The 20,499-nt window shown below is 44.5% G+C and overlaps 1 pseudogene; it reads left to right on the plus strand.

Moving 5' to 3' along the window:
• Nucleotides 1-20,120: 20,120 nt before the first annotated feature.
• Nucleotides 20,121-20,241, plus strand: LOC136650709 (5S ribosomal RNA; annotated as a pseudogene).
• The last annotated feature ends 258 nt before the right edge of the window (nucleotides 20,242-20,499 follow it).

Here is a 20,499-nt window from a genome sequence, read left to right on the forward strand (position 1 = left end):
TAGATGGGGCGGGGGGATGCTAAGTGCTAGGCTAGCCCCTACCCCCATGTGGTAGGGTAGTGCGGGAACGGGAGGAGAAATAGGGAACTGGTGTCTACCTTCAGGCAAGCAACAGGCCGGGTTAAGGCCAGTGCTGAGCCCCGAGGCTACCCGGATCGGGGGCAGCCTGGCTTGACCCCAGAATGGAATTGGGATGCTCACCTTCATGGTTCCCTGGCTCAGGGTGGGCAGAACAAATCAGCTGGCTGGATCCCGTTTCCAGAGGTTGGTGATGAAGAACCTGGCAGAGCCTTGGGCAAGCTCAGGTTCTGAGTCAAGGTGGTTCGCCCAAAAGGAGGGCTCAGACAGGAACTGTCTCCTCCTAGTTAGGTGCCCGCACTAAAGGGGGGTGGAGTATAGTCAGGACCCGTTGCATTGCACCAATCGCTGCGCAGCCTTGTAATGGAATAAATCATGGCCCTGTTTCAATCAAGTCTTTTGTGTCACGCATGTTTGTGTGGGGATACCTGGGAAAGTGAGCCTGGCTGAGAGAAAATCACCTGGAGAGAATGACTGTGGGGAGGCAAAGTGAGAGATGAAAAAGCACAGCTCCTCCCATCCATATCCTTGTTTTGCTCTTACATTAGAATCCCACCTCCCATTTTCTATGTGATGTAGGAAGTTCTGGATTTATTTAAACTGTGCCATGTCCTTTGGCCCTAGTAAGCACAGTTACTTCTACACTTCTGAGATCAGGAAGCAGAGCTCCTTGGACGGAGCGTGCAAGGTCCAAGCAAGTTTAAGCCACAGGACCTCTCAGATTCAAAGTTATGTTCTAAAGCAGTTTAACGCAGTGATTCCCGAACTGTGGGTTGGGACCCACTAGTGGGTCACAGGCTGATTTTTGAGGGGTCGCCAAAGGATGATGAAAAGATCAAATAATAATTGCCTCAAGCCTGGAGGCTATTCAAAAATCTATACTGTAGCTGCTAATTACCCAGTGCTCAGCTCTTGCAGTTTGTAAGTATGTGTAAATATAGGGAGATAAATGCTTGAGGGTCTTTTTCTGGTTATTATTATTTATAAATAAAAAAAAAATATTGTTTCTTTCTAGATATCCTTTTTAAAGTCTGGTAAACCTAGGTGGGTCCTGATAAGAGTGTCATTTTAAAAAGAGGGTCCTAATGCTCAGTAGTTTGGGAACCACTGGTATAATGTGAAATGTAAATTAATGCATAGAAGAATGTATCTTAGCTGGGGGGGGGCAGGACACCCCTAATTCAGAGAGGCTACCAACAGGCATCTTCTGGAGCTTTGACAAAAGGGACTGCACTCAGTCCTGGCCTCCCATCTCCAGGAACCCACAGCCTCATGTCCTCAATTACACTGGGATTGACATGGGAAAGCAAGTACATGTGGCAAAGCAGGGATGTGACTCACACACATGAATCAGACAGTGGTTTTTCCCCCCAGTTCACCAGTTAGGTGGAGTCAACTGCTTGGGTGAAGAATAACCGAAATGTAGCACACCCTTAATTGGACTGCTTTTTCCTTTCACTTTCCAGTCATTTTTTTAAAAAAAAATGTTTTTCTTGAATTCTAATACATTTTCTTTTAAGTGTGGTGTGTGGACTAGGTGCTCTCCTTAAATTTCTCCTGGGTGAGCAGCTACTGTTTCTCATCATGACCCCTGCCTGGTGCAATCAAAATCCAAAATGACTCCGTCCCACACTTTGATTGAATCCAATCATTCCTGTCAGTGCCTGGGCGTGAACTCTGCATTGCAATCTAAAGGGTCACCTTGCTAATTCAGCAAGCCCTTGTCCTGGGTTGGGTAAATAGAGTTTAATACGATTGGCTTTAACTGCAAGCGTCAACGCTGGAAACTAACTTCCCATGGGAGGCTGCCAGTTGGTGGACCCAATGGAAAGTCTTGCACGAAAAAAGCAATGCCCACTTACAGGTCACATATTGCCTAAACTGTTATCAAGAAGTCATGATGATAGCTAAATCCAAGACATGACAGGCACCACTTTGGGCTTCTACATCTGTCCTCTCCAATGCTTTGTAAAAAAACATATATATCTTGCCATTTCTATGGCTGAAATAAATCGGAGTCTTATTATTTATATGGTTACATGATAAAAGCATCAAGCTTTTAATTGTACAGCAGAGCACTGGCGTAGCTAAGGGGGAAAGAAGGTACAGGGCCCCAGGTTCCAGGGCTCTGAGTCACAGGGGATGCCACTTCTTCAGTGTTTTCACACACACACACACACACACACACACACACACACACACCTGGGAGGTGGTCTGAGGTATAAAAGTAATCAGCGAAAACCAAAAGTGCCTTTCTAAGGCCTCCAGGAGTCCTTCTGAGGCACAGGGAGGCCGTGCACGGCCTCCCTGCACCTCAGACCACCTCCCGGAAGCCAGGGTGGCTTCCTGAGGGTGTGAAGTTTGATTTTGTGCCAGATGGCTTAGCTACACCACTGCAGTAGAGCAGGTGTAAAGCTACTGTGACAAAGACTCCTTTAGACCCCTGGATTCTGATGTAACCTTGATGAAAACACATGAATTGCCATTACTAAGCCACAGTGAACATACGTGATCATGAGGCAAACTACTCACTGTGTCACTATTTGTTTTTACCAGTGGTGAGGAAATGTTTAAACTTCATTGGATTGAACTGGAATTGGGTTGCCAACTCTGACTTGAAGCTGTTCCTGCAGATATTTTTCCAGCCTGATGTACTTCCTAGTGGCCCTGCTTTCAGTAGACATCTGGAGAGCAGCGTTGATTCTTGGAGAACATTTGTTATTTGTGAACGTTAAAACAAGAAAGCTTAGCATGTGGAAAGGGTGCCACTGAGGTTGGAACTGTGGTGGAGGCAACATTTTCAACATCTCCTATGTCACCAGGTAACTTTGGGCTAGTCAGCATCTCTCAGTCTAACCTATCTCATTTGGTTGTTCTGACAGTAAAATGGGGGGAAGGAACACTACAGGCCCTCTGAAAGGGAGGTAAAGGGGGTATGTCCTACCTGGGCTTGGGGTCAAAAAGTGGGCCTCAGAGGGGGAGATGGGTGAATCGGGGGATGGGTGGATCAGGCCCAGGAGGAATGACTAATGGAGAAGGGAGGGAAACTGTGTACCTCTGATAAAATTCCTCTCAGAAGCCCTAGAACCTTACATAGGTTTCTTTGAGCAGGGCTAACTGAAAGGGCAGGGCACATATGGGGGATGTGTAGGTCAAATGAGATGGTCCAAGGCCTGTGGTAGTAGCAGAGGCAGGAGAGAATATGTAGGGAAAGCACAAACTGGCATAATATCACAAGGAAAATGATTTTTCTGTTTTTCCCTGGCAATGTAACGACTGACTGGACCCCCAAGCTCTGCAGTACAAGAGTTGCCACTAAATGACTACTGCATTGCACATTGCACCACAGAGGCCTTTCCTCTAAAGAACTGAAGCAATGCTGACCTTGCTTGGTTTGTAAGATCTGGATCACAGCAGACAGAGGTATAGCTGCAGGCCTTTAAAAAGAGAGAAAAAGGGACAAAAAGCAAAGAAAAGTTTAAAAAAAGGAAAGTCTATATGAAATTTGCCAATTCTTTACAGAAAGACTATAAAACAACTTTCTTCCCACACATGGTAGGTGTTCATATTTCACTTCACATCTTTTTATAGCCTAGAGTTGTCCTCATTCTCTTTCATTTTAACTCAAATATGCAGTTGCTATGGTGATACCTATATCATGTAAATCTAATGGCTCTACTAAGGAAGAATGCACTTAATTTACTGAAGGTTGTTGGTTTACAGTGTGTTATGCAGATAGGTTGTGTAGCTTAGCACATTGTGGAGCACCAAGCCATTGAATCATAAGGGACCCTGTCAATTCCTTAGTTCTAGTAGTATGTTCTGCCTCTTAAGACACTGGGTGAAATCCTAAGGATGTAGATATTAACACTTAAGGCAAAAGATCCATTATTTTGGAAAAAAAAACAGGTATTCATTCATTGTGTGTGTGTGTGTGTGTGTGTTAGGGAGACGGGAGTATTATAGAGTATCTGTATACATTCTCTTTGGCTAGCTTATACAGTAGAACCTCTTTAAGTTGACCACCCAAGGGACTGGAGGAAATTGGTCAACATAGGGAAGTGGTCAACATATGGAAAAAAGGTATTTAAATATTATCATGTTTAGCTCCCAGGACAACAAGTGCAAGGCCGAGTTATGATTTAGATTGGAGTTTTAAAAAGTTTTATTGCAAATATCAATGAGAATTGATCCTCTTTTGATGCTTACTATTTGTATTGTCTATATCTGTATCAACAGCCCACAATCAGTGATTAAAAAATCGCCTGAAAATTCATAAGCTTAAAAGAATTGTAAGTTAAAAAAAAATACTTGGTTTCATAGCAGACAGGGAGACCAATGCTATCCCTTGCAAGCCCATAGCATGTAGCATGTTACATAGCCCCAGCAGCTGAAAAAACAAAACAAAACATTTTTTTACTTAGGCTGCCTGGCCTCCACTGGGTCTCCTCAGATTCACTAAATGCCAGAAGGTGTTTGCTACGGTCCCTCACTAAAAGCTGTTGAGAAAACTCCACAGTCAGGGAATAAGAAGACAGGTCCTCTCATGGATTGGGAACAGGTTGGGGACCAGGAAACAGAGAGTGGGTGTCAATGGGCAATTGACAAAAAAAGTGGAGAGAGGTGGAAAGTGGAGCGCCTCAAGGATCTGTCCTGGGACTGGTGCTTTTCAACATCTTCATAAATGACCTGGAAACAGGGATAAGCAGGGAGGTGGACAAATTTGTGGGTGACACTAAACTTTTCTGAGTGGTGAAGACCAGAAGGGATTGTGAAGTGCTCCAGAATGATCTCTCCAAACCGGGAGAATAGGCAGCAAAATAGCAGTTGTGTTTCAATATAAGTGTAAAGTAATGCACTGGTGATGGGAACCAAAGTGAAAGGACAGTGGCTTCACTATGCACAAGCAACCTCATGTCCCTCACAACTTGGTACATGTCCAGGTACAATCAGCAGGTCTGTCGGCTATGTGCAGTGTGCCTACCTATAAAAACCCTTTCGCACACGTGCTAGCAGGCGTAGGGGAGGGATTGTCGCGTGGCTTCTTGCTTTTCCAAGATGGGACAAACCAGACAAAACACAGGCCCACAGTATCACATTCAGTGGGCAACTTATGGAGGGTAAATTAATACTCTGTGCAATGGTCGAAGTGGTCAAGATACAACTTATGGAGGTGGTCAAAATAGAGAGGTTGGTCTCCCATAGTGTATATGCAGTGTCTGTCCATACTGTGAAAATTAGGTCAACTTATGGAGGTGGTCAATATAGAGAGGTGGTCAACTTTGGAGGTTCTACTGTATATGCTAACTGTTCATCCTCCGTTTGAGAAGATCATTTGAGCATATCTCAGGCTTAGAAGATCCCCTCCTCCAGTTTCATTTTGACCTAGAAATCATCTTGCTGTACAGACAAGCCTGATAAATAGCATGGGGAGACTGCCCAACTGAAAACAATCAAGGCCTTTCAGGCCTTCGCCTCATGTTCACTGAGCACAGAAAAGGGTGGAATGAAGCACATTGGAAGCCATACAACCTAATGTACATTGGACATTTCAGCAATACCAAATGTAGGGAGGATCCACACTACACGAAGGAAACCCCACAAAAGCACAGCGCTTGAGCCATTCCACTGGTCAGAGTGTTGCAACTTGGTGTAGAGTGGAAGGATTTACTCCTTTGTGATTAGATGGATTTTTTGTTCATCTTCAATTCTTTTCCTCTCAAACAACTCAAATGGAAATAAGTCTGGTCCAACAAGAAGCTGACGGAACATACCAAGATCCAGGTCTACAGAGCTTGCATCCTGAGTACACTTCTGTACTGCAGCGAGTCATGGACTCTTCACTCACAACAGGAGAGGAAACTGAATGCTTTCCATATGCGCTGCCTCCGACGTATTCTCGGCATCACCTGGCAGGACAAAGTTCCAAACAACACAGTCCTGGAACGTGCTGGAATCCCTAGCATGTATGCACTGCTGAAACAGAGACGCCTGCGTTGGCTCGGTCATGTCGTGAGAATGAATGATGGCCGGATCCCAAAGGATCTCCTCTATGGAGAACTCATGCAAGGAAAGCGCCCTACAGGTAGACCACAGCTGCGATACAAGGACATCTGCAAGAGGGATCTGAAGGCCTTAGGAGTGGACCTCAACAAGTGGGAAACCCTGGCCTCTGAGCAGCCCGCTTGGAGGCAGGCTGTGCAACATGGCCTTTCCCAGTTTGAAGAGACACTTGGCCAACAGTCTGAAGCTAAGAGGCAAAGAAGGAAGGCCCATAGCCAGGGAGACAGACCAGGGACAGACTGCACTTGCTCCCGGTGTGGAAGGGATTGTCACTCCCGAATTGGCCTTTTCAGCCACACTAGACGCTGTTCCAGAACCACCATTCAGAGCGCGATACCATAGTCTTTCGAGACTGAAGGTTGCCAACTACTATAAGGAAAGCATGCTGGAAGTTCTGATTTCTTTCTTTGTGAGCTGGTTTGTAAAGAGACGGTGTTCTAAAAATGGCATAACATGAATCATTGAGCAGAAGTCATATGTGACCTGCAGCAAGCAGAAGGGCATTGTGTGTCTGTCAGCGATGATATGTGAACCCCTGGCCTATCAATGAATCACACATCTGCATTTTGAACAGAGTCATTTTTCAGGTATTCTCGATGCAGAATGCAAAAATACGTGGCACCTCAGTCAGAATAAATAGCTGCCTTTTTTCCCCTTCATGTTATTTCTACATGTCTCACAAAGAGGCACAATGTTTTTAAACCATTTGTCCTTTAGGCTTTGAAGCAAAGGCCATGAAATCCAAATCCAGCATTGGATCAGTGCATTTAAGACAGAAATTAACAAAGAAATGGTAGCAGGGAGCTGATAACTGTTGATGAATGTTTGTGGGTCATGGAAAGTCCTAAGTGGTAAAAGGAGGTGGAGCACCTTAAGGTTAAGGATGAAGAATTGGACAGTAGTGAGGGAAATTGACAACAATATGATGCTAAGAATTGGCTTGCTGTGTAGTTCGTAGCATTGGTGTATGGGGTATAGAGGAGTTCATTCAAAATTGGATATAATAATTATATAAACATAGTCTTGAAAAACATGTATCAAAGCTGCATTGCTGGATAGCTAGTTTGTTTCATGGTTCCTGTGATTGGAGGTTTCTTAAAGTGGAGTGTGTTGCTTAATTAGGTAAGCATATTTTGCTGTCTCCACTGGCGTAGCTAGATGGGGGGGCGGGATACTAAGTTTTGCAGGGAACCTCCCCACAGTGTGCAAGTGGTCCCTCCCCTTGGAAGTCATTCACCTCCATTTCCCCCCTCCGGCCCAAATGGCTCCAAAGGGGAGGGGAGGAGCCGCTTGCATGCTGCGGGGAGGCCCCCTACAAGTGCCCCGCCCCCCTCTAGCTACGCCAGTGGCCGTCTCCACCTTTGTACACCTTCCTCAAACTCTGTTCTGTCACCAGAACTTTTATATATATGAAATACATATATATATACATAAATGTACAACATTTCCTAAATCCAACATAAAGCTGTGGAGGTAGTGGAGAACCTTTCATTTACTGAATTGCCCTAGCTGGATAGCCCATCTCTAATTTTGGCTGTGATAGAAGAGATTAATTGTGCATTTTCAGCATTAATCAGCTTAGTTCTGCCAAAGACCAAGGATATTCCAAATGAGCGGAGGCCGAAGAACCACTACTTTTAATATCAGCTGTAGCAGAAGGATTCAATTCACTCTACTTATTATATGCTTGAGATACAGCTTGGCTGAGTAAGTACAAGGCCTAGAAAGCTGATGTTGTGGCATTAATTAAAATGCCTTGAGCTTGAAGAACTGTTTTGGTTCCCTTTCTCTCTGCCTATTTTAGACGACAAAACCGATACCCACCTTCTATGATCCTTCAAGATACAATGCGCTGTCATGCAAAAATGATTGCCTCTACATTGAACCTTGAATCTGATTCTCCATTGTTGCGTACATTGATCTTTAAGGGTTCATATCAACAGCTGATGGCACTCTTGTCCCAGTTGGAGCCAAACTACTCACTGAGATCACTGGGAAGGCCCTTATTTGAGTGCTGCATTCTGGTGAAGTAACTTCCATAGAAGCACACTCTTTGGAAGGGGGCTTTCACAAGCCTAGAGTGGTTCCTGAATTTGGACCTTGTGTGTTAATGCCCTACTTGAGCCAAAGGTTTAATTGCAGGGAGATCTGACATACCTGTATTGAAGCCTCTTGATAGAAACAAGAAAAAAAAAAGACTTGTGTGATACTCCTTGTAGTATCTTCCAGGTCACCTAATAGAATCTTTTAGGTCACATTTGCTCACTGATCTGGATGGTCCAAGACCTCCTGATATCTAAGGCCAAATGCTGCCCCCTTAATTGAGGATGTGCCAACCTCACTTCCTCCCACTCTCCAATGTTCAGGCTGACCTTCTCTCCACACTTCCTCTCTGACCCCCTCATCCTTTTCCAATCCAAGGATGGAAGGAGAAGGAGGGGCAGTGGAGGCAAGTAGCCAGACAGAGATGAATGACCCCCACCAATCTGCTGTATGGGGTGATTGCTTCAGTCTGTCTCATGAATGGGCTAGCCCTGGATCTGAGAAACTGAATTTGACTGAGGCTAAAGACCTGCCCTATCCCTGAATCTGATAGGGCCTTTGGAGAGAAGTGGAAAAAAGAAGAATTTTCTTTAGATTAAAAAAATTACTCTACTATAGAAGCTGAGTGTGATCTGGTCTTCTTGTTACATTACTGGGAAAGAGTGTGCATAATAAGGACTGTAGAAGAATGGCTATTCAATGGTGTTAGGGGAAAAAAGGACACTCCGAGCAGATCCCCAGACATGAATGCAGTTCTGCACTTTGCATCTGCCCTGGGCTTGCTACTGCTGCTCATCCTGGTGAGTAGGTGGCCCCACGGGGCGATGGGGCTCCCGGTAAAATGTTTTCTGTTGGGCCCTGTAGCTTGTAAGGTCAGGCCTGGCTGGGATCCCAGGTGCAAAGCTCTTCACTGGGCCTTCCATGGTGCCCCTTGCTTTCCCTCTGATGACACATCAGGTGGTAAACATTGGGTGCCACCACAGCCAGTGGTACTGAAGGTCCAGAAGTCAGCCTGGTCGGATAGAATCTCTGCATGTTAACTTGGCCAGTGCTCAACCTGGCTAACCCCTGACACCACACCATGAGTAGCTTGCACCTTATATTAAGATTATATTAAGGAGGCGAGTAAAACACCAGCACAGCAAGGAATGGATGCAAGCAAATGCCTTTTACATAGCAGGGCTTTGGTACAGATGGGACTCTAAACCAGAGCTAGAAGATAATATTTTCATTTCATTTTTTAAAAGAACATATTATGTGTTGTTTTCTCGTACCGTGCCATCTCAAGGGACAGCCACAGATGATGAATAGCTGGTGCCTCCAAGAAAGAAATCTGTTGGTTTTGCTATTTGGACTTTTGCTATTGTAGTCATGTTGCTGAAGCAAAAGCAGAGGGCAGCTACTCATCCTGCATTTGGTCCTTTGAAGATACCTGAGCACAAAATCCATGAAAGGTGCATGTAGGTGTAAATCACAGCTTTCTGTTTAGTGCACACATGTGCCTTTTCTAAGGGGTACACATGTCTTCTATACTTCAGGATTGACTTTATTGTAGAGATGGGTAACATTCCCGTTTCCCCCCACCCCTACCCCCTGATACCAGCTTGGGTTGGACAATCTGCAGTTTTTAACACCCCACAATATCTGCTGGCCTTCTCACTCTGTCTAATGATAGGGTCAGATCTGTTCAGTGCTTCAATGTACTGTGTCAGAATTTCTATGATTATAAATTGCGCACACTTCTAGGTTGTACCTCCATGGGTATAATGTGTCTAAACCAAGTGCCATTGTTTTTTAGCAGCATCAGCCTGCCAGAGTAAAGTCAAGCGTTGAATGCAGGCATGTTTCTGCACAAAATTACCATTGGTGCAGCGCCAAGTGTTATTATTCTGTAATTTTACAGCCAGTGTTTACCACAGCATTTGATGTGTGGGAGCTCCAGCTTTTATGTACACTAGTGATTGCAATATTTCATGCAGACACAGCTAATGTAAGGTCTTTTAGAAATGGTTTCCCTGAACAATCCCTTTGTTTTCATTAAATTCATACACTCTTCCCCCCCCCCCCGACTTGTAACAGAAATTGCTGCATCTGATGCCCATTAATTGTAGATGCAAAATGATTGGGGGAATGGAAAGAGATGGTTCTGATCATTTTGTTCACACATCAACTATGTACAAGGAAAACTGTTCATTTATTCTCTGTGTTTTCCCATTACACATCAGGTGCAGCACCTGGAACCAAACCGAAGAAGCCATTTATCACGGCGTGTAATTGCTTTTGCAGCGCATTTGACTCAAACAGTTCATTAGTCTGGTGCTTGGAAAACAAAAGCAAAAAAAAAAAAATCCTGCTTTTAATATGCCTAAATGTTATAGATTTACTCTCTTGATTATGAAAGATAACACAAACATGGTATTGGGCTGTTATCTGGACAGTAAACAACACAATGCTCAACTTAAACAAATGGATGCATACATTTCCATGGGGCCAACCACTACCCAAACAGGCAATCAATTAACCTGAGAGTACCTGTAAGAATTCATATACAAGCCAGAGAGCACTGGTCTGTTACAGGAGAGTACCTTTAAGAATTCATATATAAGCCAGAACTGCCAAAATGGGTTGATGGGAGTTGGTCTTTTCCACCACCATAGTGCCAACTAAAAATATCATGCTTTCGAAAATGCAAATGACCATCATCTAACAGTGGAATCAGATACTGCACCAGGAAGAGATGACAACCCACAATGCTTTGTTGGAAAGTAGTCCTGTTTACACATTGAACAGAGCTACATTAGGTATTTAAATGTGCAAGTCTATAATGTATTAAACTGCAAAATGGTGTTTTTGAGGTACTTGTGACTATTCCTTCAGCTACCTTATTCAGGTGCTAGGTTTGGGCCACTGTGCCCTGAAAAGGCCTCTCCTGTTAAGGGGTCCAAGTCCAACGGCAAATAAGAAGCTAGGATTCCCCCCACTGCTATTAGTTGAAGAAGTTGTTGTTATGCATTTTGTCAGAGCTGAAGTATTTGTAGGAGTGACTCTCTGAGTCAGGTTTTTCAAATGTAGTAGCTAGAATTCTGCTCCAAAGTTCTGATTGGCTATAATCACGTATTGCAAGACTATTCCTTCCTTGGTCATGTTGTTGTTGAAAAAGGAAGACCCTCATCTACCTTAGGAAATAGGATTCCCATTGGCTGGTATTCCAAGTGAGTAGGCTACCTGTTTAGGTTGAAGCTATGAAGAGTAGAACAGTTAACAAATCTTCATTGTTACGTCCTGATGGACTCATGTGGTATTGCGAGCATCTCAATTTTTATGTTACAAATGAGTACACATAGGATTGCTGACCAGTATGCTGCATCTGTGGATTACTTGTGACTGTAAGTAAGACCAAAACAACACAAATTGGTTTAGTGCACCTTGACTTCAGGATGGAAGCGAGGACTTCTGAGTTTAAGAGAGATCTTTGGGAGTTTTTGTTTATGCCTCTGCTTTTTTAAAATTTAACTAAATATTATTGTTTCCCCCTGTTTGGTAGGGTGAAGACTCCCATGTAGATTGTGTCCTGGTTTTCTTGGGAAGTTGGGTCAGGGGCTTGAGTCAGAATTCAGTTATAGAAAATAACCCCAAGACAGAGAACTTAACTCTAGGGCTATGGAACCTTTTCTCACCTCCATCTTCTTCAGGATGCGCAGATATCCCATGAAAGACACCTTGGGCCAATCACTATCTCTCAGCCTAACTTACCTCGCAGAGTTATTGTGAGAATAAAATCATATGACAAAACAAGATCTGTATCCCTGAGATCCTTGCAGGAAAGAAAAGATATAAATGAGAAACAGTAATGGTAATAATTTGGAAGCAAGGTAATAAACATGGCTTCAAGAAACTCCAGGCGAAACAAATGGTACACCCCAAAGGATTTTTGAGGATCAAGAGTGAGGAAATGCACGTTTGTTTCTTTACATCATTAATATGAAAAGTGTTCCTATAAAGCCCTCAAGTGAAAAGTGACCAATTTGAATTTTAGGTCCAAATCCCTGTTTCTAAACCAGTTCTGGAGATTTGGATGCCCTCAATATTTACCATACATTTTGGAAGTGGAAGCTTCCTAGTGGCAGTGGCTCAGGTGATGACCAGAAATGGAGGAAATGAGGAGAAGGTTATGGACAGTGAGTGGGGATAGGGAGAATTGGTGAGGGGCCAAACCAGCCTAGATCCTCTCATATTCTCACCTGCAGCACTGCAAAACTGCTAGAGCGACTGAATGGTGGGGCATGGTGTTGGCTGATCAAATGTAGGGAGACATTGCCCAGTACAGTTTCTCCCTCTTTCCTTGGGGGAGACAAAGAAGCACTATTGAGCACTATTTCTGTACAGGCATTGCTTAGACCTGAGATGGTCAGTCTTAGGTGGCCCAGAGGCTACTTCTGGCCTTTGAAGGCACTTGATCTGGCCTGTAGCAGTCCTATCCATTTTCAGGCCAAAGTGTGTTGAACTATTTTGCTCTCAGTTTTGTTGGCAAGGGAAAGAAGCAGTGTGCGTGAACAGGTGTGTTACTTTCACAGAGAGTTCATTGTTGCACTAGCACCATGTTGTTGTGGTGTTGTTTAACAAAGCAATGTGCATGATTGTGTTACGGTTACGCAGCGATAGGATGAGCACATTGCACTGTTGTTTTAGAAAAACAACAACATGTTGATAACCAGTGAGGCAGTTGCAAAGCTCTCCAGACGGCTACCATCATCCAGGCTCTCCACTGTGCTGGGCGCAGGGCTGGACCTCTGATAGTCTTGGCCCTTGACCAGTGCCTGACTTGGGCCACCTTCCTGCTGCCCCCTGAATAGAACTTTCCTCCATGAATTTGTCTCATCCCTGTGAAAGCAGGCACCCAAGACTTCCATGGTACTTGAAATGCATTATCCATTAGGGCAGCGGTTTTCAAACACTCAGGGAGAGTTTGAGCCGCTCTAAGTTCTTGCGGGGGCTCAGGGGAGCTGCAGGGGCTTGGCTGCATGTGCCTGAACCTCCTGCAGCCTCCTGGGGGTGCGGAGCGCCCTGCACAAACTTCTGCAGGGCTCTCCGCAGCTTCAGAAGTGAAAGTGGAGTGATCGCGCTCCACTTCCGCTTTAGCAGAGGCGGGGCGCAATCGCTCCACTTTCGCTTTCAAAGCTGGGGAGAGTCCTGCAGGTCGTGCAGGGCTCCCAGCGCACCTGGGAGGCTGCAGGAGGCTCAGGTACTTGCAGCCAAGCCCCTGCAGCCCTCTGAGCGGTGCAATCCTAGGGATCCTTCCTGCCTCCAGGCTGCCCCTGCCCCTTAAGGTGAAAGTGGCCCACAGGCTGGGGCATCACAACGCCCCAGTTTGCAAAGCCCTGCATTAGGACATCACAACTTCTGCAGGACTTTCTTTGGCATTTAGTAGCTACCAAAAGTATTGAACTGGAAAGACTTGAAGACTCACCTTGATCATTTTTTTTAAAATACTAGCTGCAAGAAAGTGGGAAAGGAGAAAAGCATCCATGATACTCTTTAAAAAAAAAAAATTACTTTCCCAGTTCATTATGAGCTGAGCAATTGGCATGTTCTGCAAACTAGTTGTTGGCAGCCCCTTTGCTGCTGTGCATATTTGATAGTCAAGGATGTCTGGCACTTTTGTGGCAAACGGAGCATCTGTCCTGGCAGATCTTTGCAGGAAAAATGTGATAAAGCAGACGTCTGCAACAGTGCAAAGACATTGGACTGAACGTCTCTTGGCACCCAGGGCTGCGAGAGCACTTGAAAAACTTTAGATCTTCATTTCCCCAACCCCCTTCAATAGTTTTGAATGAAGCTGTTTCATGCACTTTCTTCCAGTTGGGCAATGGCTTTGCTAAGAGCTCTGAGAGGGGCAAAAGAACCAGAACGGTTGGTTCCTGTGTTTGGACACAAGGTAAAGTTGCATTGAGACTATGATGTGATGTCCTCCTCCACCTGAGAATTATAGACTATTAAATCTAGATCTTGGAAGCTAAGCAGGGTCAGGCCTGGTTAGTACTTAGACGGGAGACCACCTGGGAATACTGGGTGCTGTAGGATTATACCATAGCCTTTCGAGACTGAAGGTTGCCAACCCAATGATGTGATGGCCTGAAAACATAAGGGAGATGTGCTCAGTGAAGCCAAAACTGAACATGGCTGATAGCCTGGAAGATTCATGTTCTGTTGAAGATGATGTTAAATTTCCCAACAGTTTGTGGGAAATTGTTCCAATTGTGGGTTGATCTGTGTGCAATGAATGGCAGAGCAAATGTGATGATGGGACCCTTGTATATAACCAGCCAGATGATGGCCGGATCCCAAAGGATCTCCTCTATGGAGAACTCGTGCAAGGAAAGCGCCCTACAGGTAGATCACAGCTGTGATACAAGGACATCTGCAAGAGGGGTCTGAAGGCCTTAGGAGTGGACCTCAACAAGTGGGAAACCCTGGCCTCTGAGCAGCCCGCTTGGAGGCAGGCTGTGCAGCATGGCCTTTCCCAGTTTGAAGAGACACTTGGCCAACAGTCTGAGGCAAAGAGGCAAAGAAGGAAGGCCCATAGCCAGGGAGACAGACCAAGGACAGACTGCACTTGCTCCCAGTGTGGAAGGGATGGTCACTCCCGAATTGGCCTTTTCAGCCACACTAGACGCTGTTCCAGAACCACCATTCAGAGCGCGATACCATAGTCTTTCGAGACTGAAGGTTGCCAACAACAATATAACCAGCTGTCTAAACTTTGGATCCACCATACACAGTTGGCTGGCCACGTGTGGCCATCTGCCATGATCTTGATAATCCTTCTCTTTTACGTATTTTTCTCTGCAGGCTGGGTCCTGTAAAAGTGAAGCAGGTGACAATAAATGACAATATATGTGGAATTGGTCTGAGAAGTCATAAGTCATATGAGAGCTCTTATGACTGAGTAGTCAATAACCATAATTACTGATTCTTTTTTACCCCATTCTTTCTCCAAGGAGCTCAGGATATCATTATCATGTATAGTTTTCCTTCCTCATTTTATATCCACCACATCCTCTTGAAGTATATTAGTTGAGAGAGAGCTGCTGGCTCAAAAATCACCAGGTGAATGTCATGATTGAGTGGAAATTTGAACCTAAGTCTTTCTCATCCTACTCTGACATTCTAACTAACCACTCAGTAACTCAGGTAACTATTGACTCAGTAACTAAGGTAGTAATTATATGCACACTTACCTGAGAGTAAGCCCCATTGAACACAATGGGACAATTCTAAGTAAATGTATAGGATTGCACTGTAAGAGCCCAATCCTATCTAGCACAGGAGTGGCAGCTTTGAACACCTACCACTGGATCCTGTGCTGGATTCAAGCAGACTGGAGGTCTCACTGGGAAAGGGAACAGCCATCCCCTTACCCTGAGTAAAGTCCCTGCCTTCTCAATGGGGTTTCTTGAGTCTGTGTCAGCTGGTGGCACAGACTAAAGCAGGGGTGTCAAACTTGTTTCATATCAAGGGCCGAATAGGATTCATGATGCCTGCTGAGGGTTGAAAGTGATGTCATTAGTAAGGAAGTGATGTCATTAAACAGGTCATAACCAAAAATAAGCACTTTTTCTCACTTAGGAACTCATTAGCTGCAAATGACAGAAGAGAAAACACACAGATCTTGATCATATTTCAAGTCATGGGAGAGCCTAATTTTTATGTGAGCTGCCCTTTCAGCAGTGCCACCTCAGCATTGCTAAGCAGCTGAGAGCCCAAGGGTCTAATAAAAAGCTTCTGTGGGCCACATCTGGCCCCCGGGCCTTATGTTTGACACCCCTGGACTAAAGAATCTCCTTGTCAGGCTTCCAAGCCCAACACGGGGGATAGGATTTGGCAGAGGAGGCTGGTCCCACCCCTCCAGGGCATGTCCTTTCTCTGTTCCACCCTTCCCCTTGCCTAGAAACACCTCTTCCTGCCCTCCTGCCACCCTCCCCATACCCCTGCACCACTTGGCACTTACGTACTCTCTGCTGGCGGCCAGGGCTCTGACTGTGGAACAGACAGGGTGGTGCAGGCCTCCCTGCTGGCATTGATTACTCTTTGGGTGGTGCAAACATGCCTTGTGGCATGTTTGTGACACATAGTGCCAGCACAGCACTGGCAGTAGGGCAGCCCAGGCTAGGGCTGCCCATATAATAATGCCCTCTGAACTGTGCCAAGGAGTCCTGGCTGAAATTATGCTTGAATGAATTGACTGGGGGAAATGAATAAAGGAATTGCATTACCAGCTCTTCTGAATGAGACCTAGCTTTTTTGTTTGTATTACTCTGTAATGTACAATGTACACTAATAAATAACCATACTCATATGGTTGTGGATTGTGGCCATAATCATGTCATGTCAATAAAGATACTGTGGAATTTTACACGCAAGCATCTGGAGGGAGGGAGGGACGTGGATGGAGACTAAGCAAATGTGTGAGAAAAATTCCTGTCTATTTCTTATCCTGAAGATCAATGGCACCCTCCTCCCTCTCTGTGCCTTTCTCAAGCTACAATTTAACTCTGCCCCTGCAGGTTCTCTCTGTCGCAGCATCTGTGACAGCTTTTTTAAAAGACTAGTTCCAAAATATTTGTGGTATAAAATTTGTTTCATTGTAATTTGATTGTAAATTCATTAATTTGAAATAGAATATATTGTGTCATTGATTGGAAAGAGAAAGTTAAAGAAGGAAAATGATGTAAATGGTAAAGAAAGAGAAGGAAAAAAAGGAGGAAGAAAGAAATTGGCCTAGTTGCATTTTCAAATACACAAATGTTGCATATCTTGGTGTCCTGCCAAAAAACTGCTCCACTGGGATGTCACTACAGCATATGCTGGCTTGTTGAGTAATACTTCACCCATGTGCTATCGTTTTGTTAGGTAATTGTTCTCCCCATTTCAAGCCCATGAAATGTTATTTTTTTTAAGAAGGTTTCTTTTCAGTCCACTTGTGTAACTCCCTGATGTAGAGACTAGATGGCAGTAGAGCTGTGATAAATCTACAAGCTTTAGTGAACCGGCCTAATAAAATAGATAGCTATGCCTGCCAGAGGTTTGTAATAATAACGGGAAAAATACCAGAAGCGGAACCTTGGAAAAGTGCAAAAATTACTGACGTTTGATGGCATGGGTGGAAAATTATAGGAGGCTCATGCTTAATAGCATATGTGCTGGATATCCCTGGTCTCCATATGGGATGTCTTCAAAGGTGTTTACAGTAGTCAGAACAATATGGCATATTTAGCCATGCCTAAATAATCAGAGCAATTAAAAGTCTTATAATGATAAGATTGAATTTGTTTGCTAACCCTATGCTAGTTCCTATCATCATCCACCTATAAATTAGCACACAGTGATGATAGGGCCAGGATACTGACTGAAATACACAGTAGCCCAGTAATTATTACTGCTGGATCCGCTTCACAAAAGTACAAATTATTTGTTTTGCTTTTTTCCTCATTAATGGTGAAAAGGGATATACAACACTGTTGCCATTAAACAGAACCCCTCGCAAGCTCTCTCAAGCACAGCCACTAGAGAAATGAAATGCAGCTGAATTTCTGGCTCAATTTAGTGGTTCCTGTTACTTTGCCCTGATTGTGGAGTGGCACTGTTCTGGGACATTTTTCTGACTTGTAATTCTAGAATTTGTAAAGTTGTTGCCATACTCACTCCTTTAAAAGTGTCTCACTCATGACGTTTGGGGGGTGGTAATAAATACTTACCATCCCTAAAACCTCATGAGGACCCTGGATAAAGAGTGTCTTCCCCACTTGAAATCTGGCTGCAGACATTACTTTAAAAAAAAAATAAAATAAGAACATAAGAACAGCCCCACTGGATCAGGCCATAGGCCCATCTAGTCCAGCTTCCTGTATGTCACAAAGTATTACTGTCAACACTGGCACTGGTTTTTAAACTGCAACAACAAAATGCCACTTTGCCCAAATTGGAGAAGGAAAGATTCACCTAATGTCTGGCTATCTTGGATCAACTCTGTTGGGTGAACCTGTTGCAAACTCATGGGAGAAAACCTGATTGTTATTACCTTCAGTTTGTTTTACAGATTTATTACTATTTTAACCAGCACTGATTCATGTACAAGCCCTTGTGAAAAATAAAATCCTTAAACTGATTAGCATTTTGTCTGAAATTAAGTGCTTATGGGCCCAATCCTATCCAACTTTCCAGCACAGGTACAACCACAATGCAGCCCCAAGGCATGGAAACAAATGTTCCCATACCTTGGGGATGCCTCTGTGATTGCCTCCCCACCACAGGATGCAGTGCGGCTGCTGCGGCACTGGAAAATCGGGTAGGATTGGTCCTATGTTAGTTGAAGGATGCACTCTATTCTGCCTTTAGATAGAAAAGAATCAAACTAACAGTAAATATCTTACAGCCTAATCCTATGCAGTCGAGCAGTGGTGTAGCTAAGAGGGTGCAGGGGGTAGCAGTTGCACCGGTCATCAAGCTTTAGGGGGGCAACAAACTGAGCTTGACACTAGTGACCAAAATTGTGAAAATCTTGGTATGTATGAATAATATCATCATGTTATATATCACTGGAAAGATAATTTAATGCAGAACACAAAGAAACAAACTGCACTGGAATATCTGTATCCTATCAAAAGTTATGACCAATTAACCAGAAAATGAAAACACAACTGCCTTATGGAACAAAAAGTGGATTTCTCTAACTCAAAACTGACCTATGAGACTGATTGTTCTGAGAGCCAATGACATGTTATTATGTTGACATGTTGCAATGACATGTTATGATACAGTATGAAACTAATAAGGTGTCAATATGAGTCATCTCTCATTTCCATGTATCAAAATATAGTTACCCCTGCTAACTGGGTAAAAAGACACTTTTTCAAGTGGTGTCCCTCTTATATTTAGCAGGGGGAGAATAACCATCCCTCTTCATCCCAGCACAGTGTTTCAAACAAATCAGGGGCACACTTTTTTATTTATTTATTTAATTAAATTGGATTTTTGTCTGGGGGGGGGGTACAAATCTTCTTTGACCCCAGGTAGCAGATAGATGCCTTAGCTCCCCCCAGTCACTTACTGGCGGGAAGAAGCAGAACAAGTGGGTGGCAAGCTGCTGGGGGGAGGAGGCAGGTTTTCCCCCAATTTTCACTTTTAAAAAAAGCTCAGGCATGACGTCACTTCTGGTGACGGGTCAACATTTTAAGCTTGGCACCGGGCTACACGATCATTAGCTACGCTACTGGTCAAGAGTGTGCTCTGAGAATGCAGGGGCACCAGCTCGATATCTGTCAGATCCTATATACCATTGTCGTGGAGAGGCTGATGCAGGGGGGGTGTTAGGCTTACTTTCTTGTTCTGGCTGCTGCATTACTCAATTTGGGGCTTCACTGATCTAGCCAGCTCTATTGCTGGTGTAGTGCTTTGCAGCAGGTGGGGCATGTCTGTCTCAGGATGAGAGTTTGGGATCTATCATCTGCCGACTCTGCTTTGTCCAGCCTTCTTCCCCTTCTCTTCTCTCTTGCAGCCTCTCCACTAGTGGGGTTGAGGTGACAGTTGGGCTGCATCCCATTAACCGGCACATGGCTTTCTGTATACAGTGCAGGTATCCGTGAAATGCCTGCTGGTGGAGGGGCTACTGCGCTGGTGTATGTGGTGCTAAGTTGATTCTTTCCATTGTTAGGTTTGAATCTGAATTTAGTTTTAGACCAGTCAGTTGCAAGACATCTGGGATCTCAGCAAATTGTTCCCAAGCCTATGCAAAGACTTGCAAGCACCCTAGTCAGTTTCAAAACGGTGGTCTGCTTATGTAGACTTGTTCTAAAGCAGTGGTTCCCAAACACCTACAGGGGAGTTGGGAATCAGGTGAGTGTTTGTGTGGATGGGGAGGGAGATGGAGGCAGCAATGGTGCTGCAGCGATCTGTTACCCTGCACATGCCCAATCTTGTCTGATCTTGGAAGCTAAGCAGGGTCAGGCTTGGTTAGTACTTGGATGGGAGACCGCCTGGGAATACCAGGTGCTGTAGGCTTATACCATAGTCTTTTGAGACTGAAGGTTGCCAACTGATCACAGCTCCGTCGCTACCAATTGGCTTGTTTTTACACAGCCATGGAGGACATGAGAGGGGACTGTGAGCCTCTAGAAGCCTGCAAGAGGCCAGCTCTGCCACTCAGATTAAAAAAAAACAACAAGTCCCTTGGTAGTGATGGAGCTATGATCCATCGCTGCCAGCAGAGCAGGGTCACTCCCCATAAGGTGACCCACCACTTTGGAAACTGCTGTTCTA

This window comes from Tiliqua scincoides, chromosome 4, assembly GCF_035046505.1.
Source record: "Tiliqua scincoides isolate rTilSci1 chromosome 4, rTilSci1.hap2, whole genome shotgun sequence".
Classification (NCBI taxonomy): domain Eukaryota; kingdom Metazoa; phylum Chordata; class Lepidosauria; order Squamata; family Scincidae; genus Tiliqua; species Tiliqua scincoides.